Source organism: Cryptomeria japonica, chromosome 4 (assembly GCF_030272615.1).
Source record: "Cryptomeria japonica chromosome 4, Sugi_1.0, whole genome shotgun sequence".
Lineage (NCBI taxonomy): Eukaryota > Viridiplantae > Streptophyta > Pinopsida > Cupressales > Cupressaceae > Cryptomeria > Cryptomeria japonica.
The window spans coordinates 287,591,109-287,610,598 of NC_081408.1; positions in this window are offsets into that span (position 1 = coordinate 287,591,109).

Below are 19,490 nucleotides of genomic sequence, written 5' to 3' on the forward strand. Positions count from 1 at the left end.
GGCATGCTGCCTTTTTCTTCTGAACATGTTGAAAATGGAAATATGGAACGATTCTCTTGATTGTCATGAATTTTATTCATGATCCATACTGGGTCTTGGTAAAATAACACATGTAATATAGCTTAATTATGGTGCTGTATTAGGGTTTGATGTCCATGCTAACTTTTCATGAAATGTCATTTATCTTGAAACCATGCATTGCTATTTCTATCCCTACAAAAATGAGCATCTCTGCTAGTGAATGTGCAGGCAAAAAATTGACATGTTTTGTGATTACATTAGAATAAGTAGAACATGTAAAGATAAATATGGAAAAGCTTAAAATATTTTCTAAGATGAAATATTAGTTACATAAAAATACGGCAATTGACAGATCACATCATTATGGAAGCTTGAAAGTAAGCATCTCTGCTTGTGCTCCTACAGGCGCCAAATCAACTTTTTTTGAAACTCTGAAATTAAAATAGAAATAACACATTCGGCTAATATTTTCTTAGCAAACTCCCCTGACTGCAAAGGAAGGCAAACTCCCTGAACGGTTGATATACATTATCTCTTCTTTTGAAAGAACTGTTAAAAAATAATTTTGCCATATTAGTCTTGGAACCACTACTATAAGCAAGTAGCTGCTTTGCATTGCCAAGAGATATGTAACATTAACTTTGTTGCTTGCTTTCGACACAATATACAAGCAGAATAATAAGGAATCTTATCTCAGACAATCTCGTCTAGCCTGGTAAAAGTTGATGGACAAAGCTATACCTAATATCCATTGGAGGACACAACCCTGTACTTTTCTCTGTAAAGGTAGTAATAGTCTTGCATTTCACATGGAACCTCCTATATATATCATTTACCACAAAGAAGAGCAAACCTCATTACCAGAAGTTAGATTTCTCAAATCATCACTCATTGGTTTGAAGTTTTAACCTATGAGGCTGGATGCTGCTGCTTATGGAAACTGGTCCTGGTATACTCTGGATATCAGTAATGGTCCACACTGCTCACTGCCATTTTCCCCTGGGTCTGCCCCAGCTATGGCCCTCAACAAGTAAACGATTTTTTTGAAAATTTTGTTTTTTGACTGGAAAACAAGTCAAATAAGCATTTAAAAATATATATATATATATATATATATATATTAAAAGGAGTACAAATTTCAAATGAAACAACTAAGTTCATTTTTTGAAAAACCAAACAACCAAACAGGATGACTTTGTATTGCACGCTTATCTCAGTTATCCACTTGGTTATTTGCAATCTGTTGTTGGCCAAAAAGGCAAGGAGTTGATCTACGTTCATTTCAACTTGTGCCTAATAGCACACAAACAATTCAAATAGTAGCAAAAGGGTGGTAAATGGAAGATGGAGGCAGAGCATTGTAATATGGATACTAGTAACTACAATCGCCCATTTTTCATTATTAACATAGAGGGGTAAGAGAGTTCCTTGCAGGAGCTGCATAATTCAGCCAGTAGGAGTGGCTCTGCTACTGTGTAGATCTAATCAAACATTCTGATGTTGAAACTCAGGAAGAGATGAGACAATTTATAGTGTATGCATTTCATGAAGGCTACGTGTAGTTCTATGATTGACTATTAATATATTTGGATTTATCATGATATCTGGTATTGATTATCAATTGTTGTATAAGGGTTTTCAACTGTTTTTTGGTTATTTGATGTATTATGTTTCTTCTATAATGTTGTGATAAATTTTGTTTGCTAGATAATACATTTTATACTGTTATTATTTTCATTATTTTGTAGGGTCATAGCAGCTAAGTCAAATCTAGGATGAAAAGAATAAAATGGTATTCAGACATACCTGACTTATGCCACAACAACTTGGGTTTTAACCAGTGTTGTATGACTGGTATGGTAATACAAATACAGCAAAATTTCAACACCCCTTGATAGGGGTATGGTTGGTGGATATGAGATTTATAAAACCCATTATTACTATTTCTTTGTGATATTATTTTTTATGTTTCATTTGCATGCAGTTTCTAATTCCCCCCCAATAAATCGTAAACCAGCACCAGATGAATTGGTACCATATTGAGATGTCTTCGATACAACCCAGTTATGGACTTGAATTTAGAAAAGCCTGGAAACATATCTGGGCTGTATCATATCCATAGCCAAATCTGAGACATATATAAATGTATTTGGGTCACTTTGTATCTGCAAACCCATCTATCTTATATTTGGATACATGTATCTTGGCAGGGACAAAGTATCCAGAAACTCTGATTTTAATTTCACATGTCTTTAGATGCAAATTGAACTCTTTTCTTAAGATACAGAACCTAAATAAAGTTGTTTTCCCTGGTTAATAGCCTACAAGTGGACTTTGTATTAATATTTCATTTATCCGTCTTTCCTGTACGACAAACAATTGGATTGTAAAGAGGCCCAATATCAATCATGGTAAATATTTTAGTCTATCTACACAGGGTTGCGGGAAAAATGGACTCACAGGGTGGTGGTGTTTGTATTTCCATATACATAGCAGAAGCTCTGCTTTTACCTGGACAGCTGTCCTATCATTCATACGCTGGTGGTGTTTTTATTTTCATGTACATAACAGCAGCTCTGCTTTTACCTGGACAACTGTGCTATGCTGTAGTTGGTTACACCTTCACGTGCCACTACCTTTGGTTTCAACATTGAAATAACTTCATAGTTCCCGATTGAGCACTTCCCCCTCAACTCGTAGAGTTTTTATACTCTTTCTCTAAGTCCACTATTAAGTTCTACTATTTTGTTCAGTAAAACGTTTTTGCCAATGAAGAATGCAATTCTGATCTCATATTGTGATTTGTGTCATAGTTGAATTTATAGCATAAGTGGATAACCTAAAGTTTAAATGTTAAAGTTGAATATAGAACATCCAATAGGCAATCAAAGGTGAATAGAAGAACTCTTACTCATTACAGTGTTTTTGGGCGCCAATTTTTCTTCTTCTCACATCAATACTTTTGTGATGATTGCTGTTTATCAGTGCCAATGTGAACTTATGGTCTCCAACCAGCCAAATGTTGGATTCTATTATACCCTATAATGCATTTGTATATTTACAATGATGGACAGGCGCAGAATCTTTATTCATTGAACATAGACAGAAAAGGTTGCATTCTGGAATGGTTTGATCAAGTTGGAGTGCATCTTATACATTCTTCGATTAATTATTAAGCTAGTGATGATGGCAGTTATGCACTTTTCCAACTCTATTTCTTAAATTGAGCTGGTCTATGAAGTTCTAGACTTTTCAATTTGATCCTATATAAGAGTTACCCTGTGTTTTCTATCATATACATCTTGTTGCTTTGCCTTTGGACCCATGAAAGGAGGAGCCATTCAAGGCAGTTGGTGATAGACCAATAGAATATTAGTGCCTTTAATCTTATTATTTGTAAGGCAAATGAATGTAGAGACATCTTTGTTTTAATTCGGATGTAGAGTAATCCTTATCAGCTACCTTTGTCTTCAATATTATTGATTATGTGTGGAAAGTCTTGAGCATTACAAAAATCTTCCTTTCAACTTTAGTTTTTGTAATGAATCTGGTTAGCTTGTTTGAGTTAATTTTTGCTGATAGTTGGTTGAGGCATTACATGCTTTTTCCTTGAGCTTGTCAAAAGGAAATTCAAAGATAGCCTTCTAGACTACATCCGTTAAGTCCACCTTGCAGGATGGTGTGCAGCAGCAATAGAACTCGCTTTTGAATTGCCCTTGCTGGAGTAGTGGATGCTACAGACATGAATATTGGAACTGGAATTTCTGATTCAAATGGATGGCATTACTACATTAGAGAGATTACATGAACTTGACTTTGGCTGATTTGCCTCGAGCATTCAATTGGCATTCCCTATTTTCCATCTTGCAAGATGCAGAATGGTCAGCTCTTTGTAATAATATTTTGTCTTTATTGGATGCTAATTATATTGAAAACATATTATGTGATAAGTAATTATATTTTCTATGGATTCTTAAGTTTTCTATTTTTTTCGCTGGATAAAAGTGGCCTTACCTATATATTAAAACCTGGAAATTTACAGATTTAGGCTGCTCCAAGGAGGGCCATAGAACAAAAAAAACCAGTGGAGATATCAAAATGAAAAGTCATCGATAATCATTATAGAGTTTGTTGGTTTGCAGTTTCAGACATAAGTGATATTTACATTCATAGTATTACCAGCTTGCTATAGGACACACGGTAATTATCCTTCACACCTAGGGGCAAGCTCCTCCTCACTATTTGAGGAGTTGTCGGCCACAGCAAAGGCCTAGTCAATGCCAGGTGAAGCAGCGGCACTGGTGGTAAACTTTATTTATTTGATTCCCTGCTTCACTTGGTTTGTCTCAGGTTGTCATTGTGGTCAATTGCGAAGATGATGAACAATATCCATTGAACAATCACAGAAGTGAAATACAACCATTGACCCACACCATGGTGAAAGTGAAACACCACAAATTGCTTCATCCAGAACAACATTGAAACCTCTGCACCACTGTGGCCTCACATCAGATACTGTCCTTGTCACCTCTTTAGGTTCCTTTGCTTCCAAAAACAACAAAAAACATGGAAGAAACTTTATGTTGACATGATACCTATGTGTTGTGAGAAACAGGTCTCCTATTGTCATATTGATCGTCTGAACTATGATCATCCAACTAACTTTGAAAGTCTTCTTCAGTTGTAAGTCAAAACTCCCCTAGAAAAGAAAATTTTCTTTTCTTGGCTATCAACCTTACAATAGTATCCAAGTCTGTGCAGAAGGAAAGCCATACAAAATGAGAATAACATAATATAACATTAAGTACTCCATATGTACACCAATGATTTTTTTTTTGCTTGTACTTTAACTGTGATGGGGCAAATTTGCATAAGAACTCATGCTTGGGAAGCTTTTCCTGCCATCATTGCATTAGACCTGATCTTCATAATTATACTGGATCATCAGTAAATAAATTGGGCCTTTGGCTTTGCCAAGGCTCTAAGGATTTTCTAGGTAAGTACTGTTATCACAAAAGCTCGCACCCTTGCTGAGCTATCAACTCAACAACCTTGTGAAACATGGAAAAGACCCCGAAGTGTGGGACCTTGCACAAGGGGGTTGAATCTTCGGAGAATGTCGACTTCCTTCTCTATCTAGGTGCAGGTATTGAACCAACTCAACACTTCAAAACTTACTCCTAAGCTTATTCTAACAACTTGCAGAGGTAATAGGAAGAGAGAATTGCTTGAAATAAAAGGAGGTGATGCACCAAGAAGAGATTGTTTCTCTCCCTACTCAAATGGCACAAGGAAATTAACTAAAAAACCCAAGAGATGCACAACTTCAATTGCATAAGTGACCCAAACACATGTATGGAGGTTAGAATTTGCTAAGTGTTGAGAGAGGAAAAGGATTCCCACAAGTCACACTCAAAAAACAAGTTAACACAACATAGATGGAGAGAAAAGCCACAAGACATACACTTATAACGAAGACAAGAAAGCATACAGAACATGCATAGGTTAGAAAGAGGCAAGAATGGTGATTTTCAATTTATCATAAGGCCAAAAACCAATCTTACAGTTGCAGAAATGCAAAAATAATTACAAGTCTTTAAGAGAAGAGAAGAGCATAAGAAAGCTCAAGCCAGCAGGGAGAGAACTCTTTACAATGAGGCCTGACAAACTTATATAGAAAAAAGGTTACAAAGGTGATCATGACCCCTGCATGTCAGTCTGGAAGTGCATGCACTTGACTTGTACATGCAATCAACCTAGCCATACCCACAAAGAGAAATCCTAAGAAGGTGGATTGACTAACCTTCCAAAGTCAGTCATGACATAAGTCACCAAGCATGGCCTCGTACCTCCCTGATGGAAATCCTGCCAAAACATTTAATGCACTCTCGTGGCTCCATAAAAGAAAGTGCACAAGTCACCAAAACCATCGGAGCATTAAAAGCCTTGAGTGCTGATCACGCCATTCAGAAGTGTCGCCAGTCGGAAGGAAGCCCGGAGACTTCGGACTTCCAAAGTGAGGAAGACCCAAGAGCAAGGAACTTTGGAACCTTGAGGTACTGGAGTTCCGGGATAGAGAGAGGAAGAGAAGGAAAGGAACTTTGGAACCTCGGGCTTCCGGAGTTTCGGGGGAACTAGGGAGAGAAGGCAAAAGGGGAAGGAACTTTGGAACTTGGGAGTTTCGAAATTCTGGGGAACTTCTCAAAGGAACTTCGGAACCTCGGGGTTCCGGAGTTCCGAGATAGAGAGGGAAAGGGCTAAAGAGAGAAGGGGAACTTCAAAACCCGGGGGTTCCAGTTCCGAAGTTCCGGGCAAGGATAGAAGAAAGGCTATGGAGAGGAAGGGAACTTCCGAACCTCGGGGTTCTGGAGTTCCGAGCAAAGGAGAAGCTTAAGAGAAGAGGTGAAGGAGAGGAAGGCTAGGAACTTTGGAACCTCGGGGTTCCAGAGTTCCGAAGAGGGAAGGAGAAAAGGGACAAGGAACTTCGGAACCTCGAGGTTTCAGAGTTCCGGGGGAAAAGAGAGAAAGGCTAAGGAGAGGAGGGGCTAAGCTAGGGAAAGAACTTCGGAACCTTGGGGTCTCGGAGTTCTGGAGAAATTGGAGAAAAGCTAAGGGAAGGAAGGGAACTTCGGGTTCCGGAGAACGAAAGAAAGCAGCTAAGGCAAAGAACTTCGGAACCTTGGGGTTCTGGAGTTTTGAAGAGGGAAGGAGAAAAGGGACAAGGAACTTCGGAACTTTGAGGTTCCAGAGTTCCGAGGGTAAAAAGGGGGCCTAGGAACTTTCGACAAGGCAACACTTCAAACCATGATTGCTTTTCTCCTTGATCAATTGGGGCAACACTAGTCCATGGAACATATCTTTGATCGGTTCTCACTAACGGACCAAGGGTGTCATAAAATGACAACAAGTACCCCATGCAAATATCTACTGTGAAGTTGGCCAAAGCATCCGTTTGGGATTGATCTTGCTAAATACATGCTTAATTGTAAATTCATGTAAGGTTTCTAATAATGGTCAAATTTGCTTAAGGATCCTATTTATTTTCTAACTTTGAGTTCCCCCACTCCTAATGGCATTTGCCTTCAATTTGTACTCTTCTGGAACCAAGGTGTATACATGTTTGCAAACCTAAGAGAAGCATGTGAGCTTCTGTTTCATTGTTTGTTCCATGCTTGAGCCCTTCTGAAGCAGCTCCAATTAAAAGACTATGATCTTGTTGGTGTTTCCAAGTGATTTCTTAAGTTTCTCTAAGAATTAGCCTTCTGCATTCGACAAGAACTTAAGACCATTGGCCAATTAACAAGGATATCATGACAAGATGGACAATCCTTCTTCATTTCAGGTTCTGCAAGACCCAGACAGGTTCACCTATAGCAATACTCACAAATTTACAACACACTAGACCGGTATTGCTTTTAAAACAGATAATTCTCGATGACACAGGTTAAACTCATAATTGGCCCTATTTAGCTTATTTCACAAGATATTGTCGACTGAGGATTCAAATTCTTATATAAAAATGTAAATTGAGAAAACAATTGCATAAAAGATATTGTGGTTATTGAACAAACATGTCATCAGACCATTGTGTTATTCATAGGCACAGAGTCATATTTTTGATAGACTGACAAGAGTCACATTTAAATCCTTGAATATAAATGCCTTACAAATATATCCTATCATAATTTCTCTTGAAGCATACTTAACCAATTGTATAACTATTCCTCAATTATTGTAATGTACTACAAGAATTTAATTTCTTCCTTAAAGAAAATTTAAGTATCACATCACACATATACAAAGAACCCATAGAGACGATACCATTTGTCTTTAACAAATGAAAGCATACAATTGAGAAATAACAGATACGAGACAATTCATCAGAATGTTTCTATTAATTTTCATGTGTGTAACCATTCATATGTTAGAAAAAAATAACTTTGTATCAAGAAAAAACACTCATAGATCACTTCAATATTACATTTTCAGAACCCTTCCAAAATGGCCATGGATTCACTTTTATAAAAACAAGAGAGCAACAAGCTTCCGGCTAATACCATGCCACGTCACTATCTTGCTTCATCATCAAGGAATAAAGCATGATAGTTATCTCGAGGAGAAACTAGGGACGAAGAATTCCATAACAAACCATGATTCATAATGAATCACTACCTTTTACAACTATAAACTCTTTGACAAGTCATATTAGAAACGAGACATTTTGATTAAATTGCAACATAATTCATGAAAACAAAAGAAAACCTCCAGCTGACAAGACTACCTCTCATGACTCACTTCTCTTTAAAAAAGAAGCTTTGCCAAGAATCCATGTGTGCGTTATATGAAGAAGTCACTAAGGTAGCATTCACTTTATTCAAGATTCTGGCACTATACTCCAGTTGGTACAAGCTACTTATCTGCAATTGCAAATTCTCCACCACCCTATCAACATCATCCAAACCTTTATCTAGTAATTTCCAAGTTCTATCTTCCATTCTTGTTCTGTTCTAAGTTCTCCACCACCTTTTATGAATGAAGGGAGGGGAGTGCCTTTAATTTGACAAATCTTTTCAGAGCTTGTGCAATACGTCCATGAAATCTATGGGGATTATTTAGCAATTCTTCAACCTTAGATAATGTGAATTTAATTCATTTAACATGCTTGTCCATACTTGAGCATCTTGACCACCAACAGACTCAATAAACTCATAAATAAGTAGATTAATTGCTGCTTTTGAAACAAATGCCGCATGGTAAGTTTTAATTGAATCTCTAATGCCTTTTGCTTTTGTATAACATGGAATAACACCCGATATCTTGTCCCTGCAACCTGTAGATAGGGCAATATCTGTTCAAACTTGCTCTTGACATAACTTTGGGCCCATGTGAACTTATCATTTTGAGATCTTTCTTCAAATGCATTACCTCCTATTGCAATTTCAACACTTGCTTCTCAGCCTCTTCTCTTTTATTTCTTTTATATATGAGGCTGGTCTATAACTTGGAAATAGTGTTCTCATCCTCCAACAACAAACCTTTTCCTTTTGAAGCTCCTAGTGCTTCTTTTAACTCAATGTTTTCCTGAGTAATTTGTGCAATTATTTCATTCAATTCCTCAACCTTGGCTTGAGTAAATAGGGCAGTATTTACATTTAACTCAACTACATCACTAGCAGGGACATCCCTAAGCCTGTAAACCATAAACTGTCCCATTATTTCATTCATATCATTGATCAATTTTGGTCTGTCCCTCTGGATACATGCACCATGTGGAAAGAGTCTTATTAGAAGATCTAAACTCTAAACCAAAACAAATCTTATCATATCCTTCATTTGTAAAATTGCACTCAAATTTTTGATCTCTTCTCAGATTATCAAAAACAATACCAGAAGATAAATCCTTCCAGGGATAATCAAACATCCAACTTCCTTAAGCAATTGTCTCCCATTTTCAGATGTCATTTGATCAAATTCTTCCTTGAGCTCTTCGTAGAACTTCTTATTACATTCCTCTCGTTGCTCATTAGGGATTTCTCTTAGTCCCCTAGCAATCTCTCTTCTTCTCCACTTGTACACAAATAATTTAAATTCTTGAGAATGAATGAATTTATCATCAGATAGAAAAGATTCTGATGCTTTTCTTCTCACATCTTCTGTTAGATAGTTTCTTATTTGAATCATATCATCATTATTCTCATAAGGTGGAATGTAACGTTGCAACATTACTTCCTGGGTCACTTCCACCTCCTCTTGCTTTTTGCTTGTACCTTCACCCTCCTAAGATAAATCAACACATGAAGGTGGTGCTGGAGACATTCTGGCTAAAGGGGAAACCTTAATCGGTCCTCCCACTGCAAAGGTTGATGGACTTGGAGACGAGGGTGGAGGAATGAATAAGTTGTCTAAAATTACTAGGGCATTTTGAATAATCTTCTCTATCCTTACTACTCCGTTAAATTCATCCAAAAAAAGTCCTCCATAAGAAGGGTCTTCAAGCCTTTTCCTATTTCAATTTTTTGTACTTTGAAGTACATTGATCTTCTTGCCTGTACCTCTTCATAGGAACTAGAATTCCTCATTAATGCCTTTTTTAGTTCAAATTCATGCTGGACTCTCCCTAATGTCATTGCCCTTTTAGCAAAAGTATAATACCTTTCCGGGTCGAATTCCTTGACCTTCAATCCTAGTGGCAAATGAAAAGACATAAGAAACTGAACGACTTGTTCAAAACCTTTATTTGATTTAATTTCAAAATCACCAATTTCCAAACACATAGGCAAAAAGGATCCCTTTTGACTGGTCCTAAAAGGAGCCGAGGCTTCATACATTTGCCACACAATCTCTAAAGCAGCCAATCTATTTGAAACTATAAATGGTAAAATATGTGACATTTCCTTGAATCCATATACCCTGATGTATGTATATTGCTCATCCAGGTACTAGTTAGCCCAATTATGGTCAATATTCACTTTGAGTTCCTGTTCCTTCCCCTTTGGTCTCAGGAAATTCATCACTTGCTTTGAAAATCGAGGGACCTCTATGCCACATGCAACATATATTCTTATGACAAAATACTGCTCGAAGACGAGCTTGCAAATGTTGGTATCCACTATCCCATATAGCAGTCCACAACTGGACTGACATTTTAACACCCTTCTAAACATGCTTTACATTAAGAAAAGGGCTCCATACACCATATTTCTATCCTTGAAATAATATCATATGCATTAAAAATGAATACCATTTGAAAGTGAGTATTGAACCACTCTGTTATATTTTCACCAATGACTTTGTAACAAATTGGGGGTAGTCATAACATTTGTAATCAGTTTTACTTTGCACATCACAAGCAAGCAAAATTAACTCCTTGGGCATCATAGGATTCCCACTATACCCTAATACTTGACAAATTGCATAATAAGTCAATTCAAAATATATAGAATAACTCCACTTTATATGGGGGATCTTCGTTTCTAGCAAACTATTGCAAGTTATTTCTATACCTTGGTCTATGAATAGGCAACCATTTTCTTCTAAAAAACCCTTCTGTGGCATCATATTCAGCTTTTAGGTTTTCCAAATTAATCTATGTAGCACAATCTCTACAATCTTCTAGGCCAAATACCTCCAATATTGTATCTCTGTTAATATCTAACAACCTTCCATTTGTGGCTTTGATGTATTGACCTTCAGAATTTTAGCATTTTGCTAAGGCCCAAACTAGGTCTACATTGAGAAAAATATTAGGAACAACCAACCTAGCTAGTCCTAATCTCCATGGATTGCACTCAGGAGTTGCAGACTCTGATTTCATATAGAAACATTTAAAAAGATGGTGCCCCTTGGTTTTGAAATAACTTTCCCTACAATTAGATTGCTTATCAACAAATTTCAAAACACCAGCTCCCATTTTAGGATTGTAAGATGGCCCAAATAATTGAGCAAGTAAATCATCATGAAGACTCCTACTTTTGTTTCTTAGCTTTGGGTTTTACAAACTATGAGGTTTTCAAAGGGGTGGACATTTTACAAATTGATTCAAGATTATCCCAGACCTTGACAATACTTCAACTAGGGCTATATTTGATTTGTTTACCAGGCTCTTCAAAGAAACTAAAGAAATAGGCAGTAGAACTTACAGATTTTTGCTTGCGCTCTTTGACCCTTATGGCTGCTGGACACTTTCGTAACTTGATTTTTCGGCTCCACACTAGACCCTTTCAATAATTTGTAATAAAAGAAATCGAAGTTGTCCAACACTCAAACTCACCAACCTTTTCTTCATAAATGAAGTTCGTATGAATAATGATGGCGCAAACAGGCTTTACACAAGTTTAAACATGCATCGTTGATCTCAGAAAATTGACGACTGTTGGCGAAATTCAAATGTCCATACCTAAGGAAGCTGTCAATCACATCACTTGTCTCATCACTTTATTTCACTCACTCAACACTCGTCTGGATCACCAAAGCTACTTTGGCGAGGCCTGAGCTGACACGCTGGATTCTACCTGGCTGCTAACGTTCCGCTTGTTCCTCCTCCTCTCGAGACTCATTGAAGCAGAGAAAACACTTCCACTGAGTGTCGGGTTAACCTTTTACTGTAGCTGTAATAGCCTTCTCAGACACTTGTGGAGCGCAAAACACAAGACTTACCAAGTTTCGAGTAACTTTTACCTGGCCAACTCAACTCGGGACTTGACCAAGTTAAGAAAACACGTCCACCAAGTGTTGGGCACGTACTGTCACCACATCAGACAACAACTCAATGCAAACACAACCTCTCTTTCAATTAGGGCCCACTTAAAAATAATCCGTGCACGTGATCAATTACAAACCTTTAAGTTACATCCAGGAGGGGATGAAACTTTAATTAACCTAAGACATGGGAAGATAATAACCAATGCAATGCCGGCCAAAACAATTTCTCACTAAAACCACCATCAAAGGGACTATTAAGAAAACATAAGTGCTTAAAACAAAATTTGAAAAACAACAGCAAGAAAACCTAAACCTAACCAAGGAAAGAATATGCCCAAAACAATCCTAACAGATCTCTCAAAACACAACCTGCCCTTGAAATCCCAAGATTGCTTGCAACATTCATTGGGAGGAGCTATCCATCTTATGCCTTTCGTCAGATTTGAAGGTGGATTATCCCGACCAGCTCCATGAATAGGGTTAAATTTTCTATTTATTATATATATTTTAGTTTACCATATTTTTAAACCATATCTGATGTCTACCGCATTATTGTTTTGTATAAAAGTTGCTACCTTTACTTTGACTAAGAAATTTTGTAGCATGTTTCAAATGTTAAAATCCCAGACCATCGTTAGATGCAGGGAGTGACCAAACAATAGATTCGACTTCAAATGGTATTAAATTGTAGGCTAAACTTTGATAAGAGAATTCTTGTGAGAGATGTCAACAATGTGCACTTTCATAATTGCGATCAGTGTATACCATCCATTTAACATTTTAGATTCATTTTTATTTCACACAAGGATATTTCTTAGAATGAATACTTCGTGATAGAAGACAATGAATGTTTTTCTCCGCTCCGAAGTACCTAGAGTTCGTTCTTTAATGTACAATTAAAATCCTCTTTACTGTTTGTTGATTGTGGAACCGGTTCAACTTATTTGCTTGCATGTAAAATATATCTTTAAGATGTTTGAAGGCCTATATGGTTTAAAATCAGAGGACAAAGATGCTTTGGGCACAATGTGTTTCTGTAACAAAAAAAGCCTAAAGTGGCTGCAAAATTCTCTTCAAAAATACAAATAGAATAAGTTTCAAACACTTTATTTTAACAACCATTAGGATGACTTAGATAATATATTTGAGTAGAGGAGTCAGAGGAGAAAACTCAAATAGTAGTGCACCCCCACTTTGCATCCCTCAACTTTCAAATAGTGCATCAGAATTTTGTTAAAACAAATGACATACCTTTGTATTTGAGAGCTTAAACTTATTTGGACTTCTGGATAGTTATGGTGAATGTAAAGATGAGTTGTTCAGCGGATAGTGCTCCGTAAGTGATGGACCATACTCATGCAAGGAGGGCCCTAATAATTGAATGCTATGCCTATTAACAAAAAAATTAATAGATCTTTTATATAATGCTCTAATTTTTTTTAATATTCAATAAAATACTAATTTTACACCATATGAAGAGGAATCCGTTATCTCCATGGATATATCTTGAACTTTTGTTCAATTTTCTTTATCCCTAATCATAAACGCAGTGAAGCTTTGTCTGTTGTTGTTTACTATTTTTTTTGGGTTGCTACTCAAACACATTCTGGATTAGAAATAAAACTAATGCAAATTATCAACGGATTCAACCACAAAAAAATCTCAAATTCACAAACAATTTATCAATGAAATATGTAAAGTGAATGCATGAACAATGAATTGATAACAATGAATTATACCTCACATGATCTGATGTTAGGATCTATGACTGTTGCACGTGAGATGTTAACTTTTGCAACGATTAAATGAAGGTCTTAAAATTACAATCAAATTGTTTAAATAAACATAATAATCAAATAACGATAGATTGAACAAAAGAGGGAAAGAAGAGAGAAGACAAAACACAAGTTGATAACGGAGTTCACCAATTGGCTACGTCTCTGGGTCCCTCCAATGGAGTGGCCGATCCTTGATTCAGCTCTAGAAAATGGTTACAAAGCACCTCAATGGTTACAAAGACTCCTTATGTCTCCTTGGACGATAATTAATTACAAAGTCCTTCTCCCACGTACAACAAGCTTGAATTCAAGCTCCCAATGCACAAAGATGAACCATTCACTATCAAACACCCAAAATAAATTTTCTCACTGAATCTCCAATCTTCAACTCTCTCCCAATTTCCTCACAATTCACTACTACCTCTAGCTCACAACTTACCCCCATTTTATACAATTTTACATGCTAAAATTGGGTTAACAAACATATTCCCCATATCTCCCATTTACAACAATAAATCTCCTTATCTCCAATATCTCCCAAATTTAAAAGTATATCTTTAAAAATACCTTATAAAATGGGGCTTATTAAGTTTAATTGGCTTACATAATTTTAGCCCCCATTCCTTCTTATCTGGTCCATTTATCTTGTTTGGTTTATGGTGAATAATAGGGGGAATCACATGGTGTAGTGGTTGAGAGGAAAAGTCGGAGGTGAGAGATTGGGGGGTTTGAATCTCTCAACCCCAATTTTGGTAAACTTAACTAAATAATCACTTCTGTATCTACTGAAACATTAACCATTTTTGGTGGAAAACTTATCCATTGGATCATCACACAAACACCTTGCTTATCTCCATTGCTTCTTCAACTTCTCTTTGAATGATAGTATTGTTGATTTCAGATTTTGCACAAGTATAAGTGATAATGTGATCACATGAAAGCTCAAAGATTGTGGTTTGAAAATAATGATGGATGAAGGTTGAATATATAGATTTTTTTGATATCGATCAATAGTAGAGATTGGTTGAAACATATCAAAACGATTGATGAGAGCAATTGAAAGCTAAAAATAAGAGTTAACTAATTGTCTAACTTAGTGAATTGAATGCATGAAAGAATGACTAATGAGAAGACTAAAATTAAATGTGAGTTGAACTTAATGAGATGAAGATGTTAATAGAATTAAGTAATTAAAAATTATTCAATCCCTTTGCATGATTAATTATAAAAAGAATTAAATAAATAAATAATTTAATTAATGCGCACGTGGAATATAAATAAAATAATGGTTTTATTCATTATTAGAGGAAATATATTTAGAATAAGAATAATTACATAAATTAAAACAATCTATTTAATTAAATAAAAACAACTAGCTATTATATAATTAAAAATAATTATTTAATTAATGTATAAGAGTAAAAGTTAATAAATTAATTAAATAATCAAAATTACTTAAGGTCAAAAGAAGTGAGTACTTAATGACTTAATTAAATAATTAAAAATTATTTAATTAAAGTGGAAATTGAGGGAAAATTTGAATTGAATTATGAAAGAAGAAAATGAAGTTAGTTAAAATAATTTAATTAATTTAAGAAAGAAATGATGATGAAATGCTTTAGTCATTTTTTAGTGTCTATATTTTGCCCCTTTTTGAGACAATATGTTTTATAGCATTGTTTCAAAGAAAAAGAAAAAGTAGCAAATGACGACGACGATGATAGACATGCCCCAATTGGGTAAAATATGGAATGCAAAAATAGAAAAGATGGTGGTTGATGCCCCCTTGAGAGATTATTTGTACATCAAAGACATGAATGATCTCTTGAAAGAAGAAGAAAGAGAATAATGTTAAATGAAAGATGAAATATGATGAAAAAGAAGAATGAAAGATGGATGCAAGAAACATGAATATTGATTCAATGATGATGATAATGATGTTAAAATTGATATGAAATTGTGATTTTGTTTGTGTTTTTTATCATCACAAAGTGTTTTATTATGGAAAATAGGTATGTGTACACCAAGGTATGACAAAACCATGGTGACTTTGCAAGGATTATGACTACAAACAATGAATGTTCTCATTTATACCACACACAATAGAACCTTGTTGGAATATGTGATGAAGTAGCATTAAAGCATGATCTTTCTAATGCAAAAAGTGTTAGATGACCTTATTTGCACAAGATGATCATTTGTACTAGAAGTTATTCCAACACACACAAGGAACATATTTGCCCTAATACTGTTCATATGAAAACACACATCATACCCCATCATCACTCCTCTTATCATTTGCAAATATCCTTGAGTACCATAGGAACATGTGACATAAGATGAAATGAGAAAAGTAAAAGATCCATTTACCAAACGAATTAACATCCATTTGGATCTTCTTGCCAAAATTTATGTGCTTTAGATACGACAATGTTAGATAAAATACCTATTGTATGAAAGGTGTATCCGTTAAGACATGATTTTGTGATAAAGATGGATAATGTTGATTAGGCAATTGATTGGTTAGGTGTAGGCTAGTTTGGTAGTTGTCTTTTTGTTTGCGGTTTTGTTTGAATCTTGATGTTTTTCTGTGATGCTTAGTTGTTCTTGTTTAAGTGTCAAAAGTTTAGGCAAATATCCATTTATTATGGATGAGGTAGTAAATGGTTGGATATGTTATGATGTTTGAATGCATGATGAGATGATATGGATTGAGATTTTTTGGATATTCAACATTTTGGATTTTGACCATATTTGATTTCTTTTGGAATATGTGTTTTTTTTTTGTTGTATTTTTGGAATATGTAATTATTTTAGATTTTTGGAATGTTTGATTTTTTTGTATTTTTTGAAATATTTGATTTTGTTTTGGATTTTTGGAATATTTGTTTTAAATTTTTTTTTTTTTTGGAGTATTTGTTTTTTTTGCTTGATGGGTCTTTGTGGCCTCTTGGACTTTGCCTTTTGTTTTGTTTTTGCATGTCTTTTAGATGAAACATGTTGATCCTTGAATGTATGCATATTTTTGGACTTATGGACTTTATTCTCGACATCCAAATTGTTACCAAGAACAATGAGATTCATATATGGATAGGAGTGATATGAAGGTCTTTTGGATGGGTTTATTAGGTATTATTTGGAAGGTTCTCAAGGATGCATGGCTTTGTTGATCTTGATTTATGATAGGGTAAACAAATTTTGAGGTAGGAGTGATATGGATAGTGGATGGAGGGATATGTTGATGGGCCTTTGGACACATGTAACATGCAAGCTTCGTGAAACTAGGCTCCTCATGAAAAAGGTAAGGAAGTGGGAAATTCCAACCTTCCAAGGTCTCTTTTGTTGGATCACAATGATTTTGGGTAGTACAATGTTCACATGACTTATTTCAATCAAGGGATCTGCTGGTTTTGCAAGTGGAGCATACGAATTAGATCCTTACTGAATAAATAAAAATCAAAAGATGGGACAAAGATGTGAGAGAGAAAGTAAATAAAGAAAGCATGCAATTACAAAATAGACAAACTATATAATATGATATTATCAGATAAATTTAGAGACAACATCAAACATAATTTCTAATTAACATGTAAGATCATCAATCAACATGTAAACATAGAAAGATTCATAAATATAGATTTTCACAATACCAATCAATCCTTATATAATTCACATACATAATATAATTCATAGAATAATAAAGCTTGAAACAAACAAATGCTATCTGAATAGAGAGAAGATATCACACTATAGAGGAGTACCGATTATGAAGACCATATCTTATTGACCATGTGATCCATAATTTTTTTTGCATTAATTTAGAAAATCATCAACAATCACTAATATTGTAAGTGTTTAACTGCTTATAAATACTAGAAACTTGAAAATAATAAAATTCCTACTTATTGGCCTCAAATCATCAATTCTCGGACCCTTCAAATGGCTTAATAACACATTACATTTATAGGTCTTTCACCCCATAGACCTGGAACAAATTCTGCCTAAGATCTAGTTACAAAATGGAAGAGGTTGCAGTTTGACTTGCAAATTGCTTCATCCTGACCTTAGTTAACTGCTCTTAAACAAGTCTTCTCAACAACTCCTCACTAACTGGACAATAGTTACATTCTCCCTTGAGCGTGATTTTTGCTTTCTGAGATGTTGTAGAACCTTGCATGTTGAACACGTTGTTTCCCTGGGTGTACTATCAAAATTGTAGATTACTTGATGATAGCAATAATTACGCCATGACTGCATCCTTCAAATGAAGATAATTGGGGTTGCACATATAGAGTATTTATTATTGTAGCGTCCTAAAATTGCGACACTTGCAATTTCGACCGCATTTGGGTCTTCACGATGGCGACGCAACACTAAACCTGAATGGAGACCTCGAAACTTGCTCATGACACCAAAAACTGCATTTTTCCAGTACCCTGGCCTGATCCTCCTTGCACCCTGCTGTCCCGGGAGGTGGGACTAGAGCGCCCAGCGCCCTGGTCCCTGGCCCTATTTTGGGCCCGGTCTCCTATGGGACTTCGGGCCTTTTTGTTTACAAATTGGAAAATAACATTTCCTGGTCGGCCTAAGGTCGGGAAAATCAGTCTTTCAACCCTAATTGACAAGTATATAAACTACTTTTCCTCTCTCATTTTGGTATGAAAAGAAAAAGGTGAAAACGATATTCAAACATTCAAACATTCAAGCATTCAAGCATTCAAGCATTCCTTCAAGCAATTGATCATTCTAAGTCTCCATTCAAGGCTAAGTGTTGCATTCAAGACAAGGATTCAACCATTGAAGAGGAGATCACTTACAACACATTACATGCTACAACATACAACATACAACAAACAACAACATCTATACCTTCGCATATAAGGATACAAACATCCTTACAACAAGGTATTAGTACTTGTTTTACATTACATTTACAACATTTCTCATTTCTTGGTTAATTCCAAAACCAGGGTTTGACCTAAGGGCAAACCCCTAATCCCTAACCCCCCAATCGTCTTCGCTTTTCTGTGTGTAGGTTGCAGGTACGCGGCTGAAATTGAAGATCTGGAATCCTTGTGCAGAGACGAACAGATCCCCCTTCGTTTCGCGGATTTTTCGGAGGACCGTGTGCACGCCGGGCGCCATCGTCCCGTCAACTTTTGCTCAAATTTGCAGGACAGCGCCGTCTCGACATTTTACTGCTAATTCCAGGTCCGCAGCTTCATCCTATATCCCTAACTCAGTTTATAAGCGAATCTCTCACTTTCTATGCATTCCTAGTTCAATCTTTCCATCTACATTCTTTACAAAAGAGGGTATCCTTGTTATCACAACCCTTGAAACTCATATAGAATCCAATCTTGCATTGCGTGGGATTGGATCTTGTGGGTTTCAACCCCTCTTTTGAATGTAAAGTCCCTCCTAAGTGAAAACCATCAACCCTAGTGACTCTCCCTTCTCCCTCCTCGGAGTTGGGGAGGGGAGAACGAC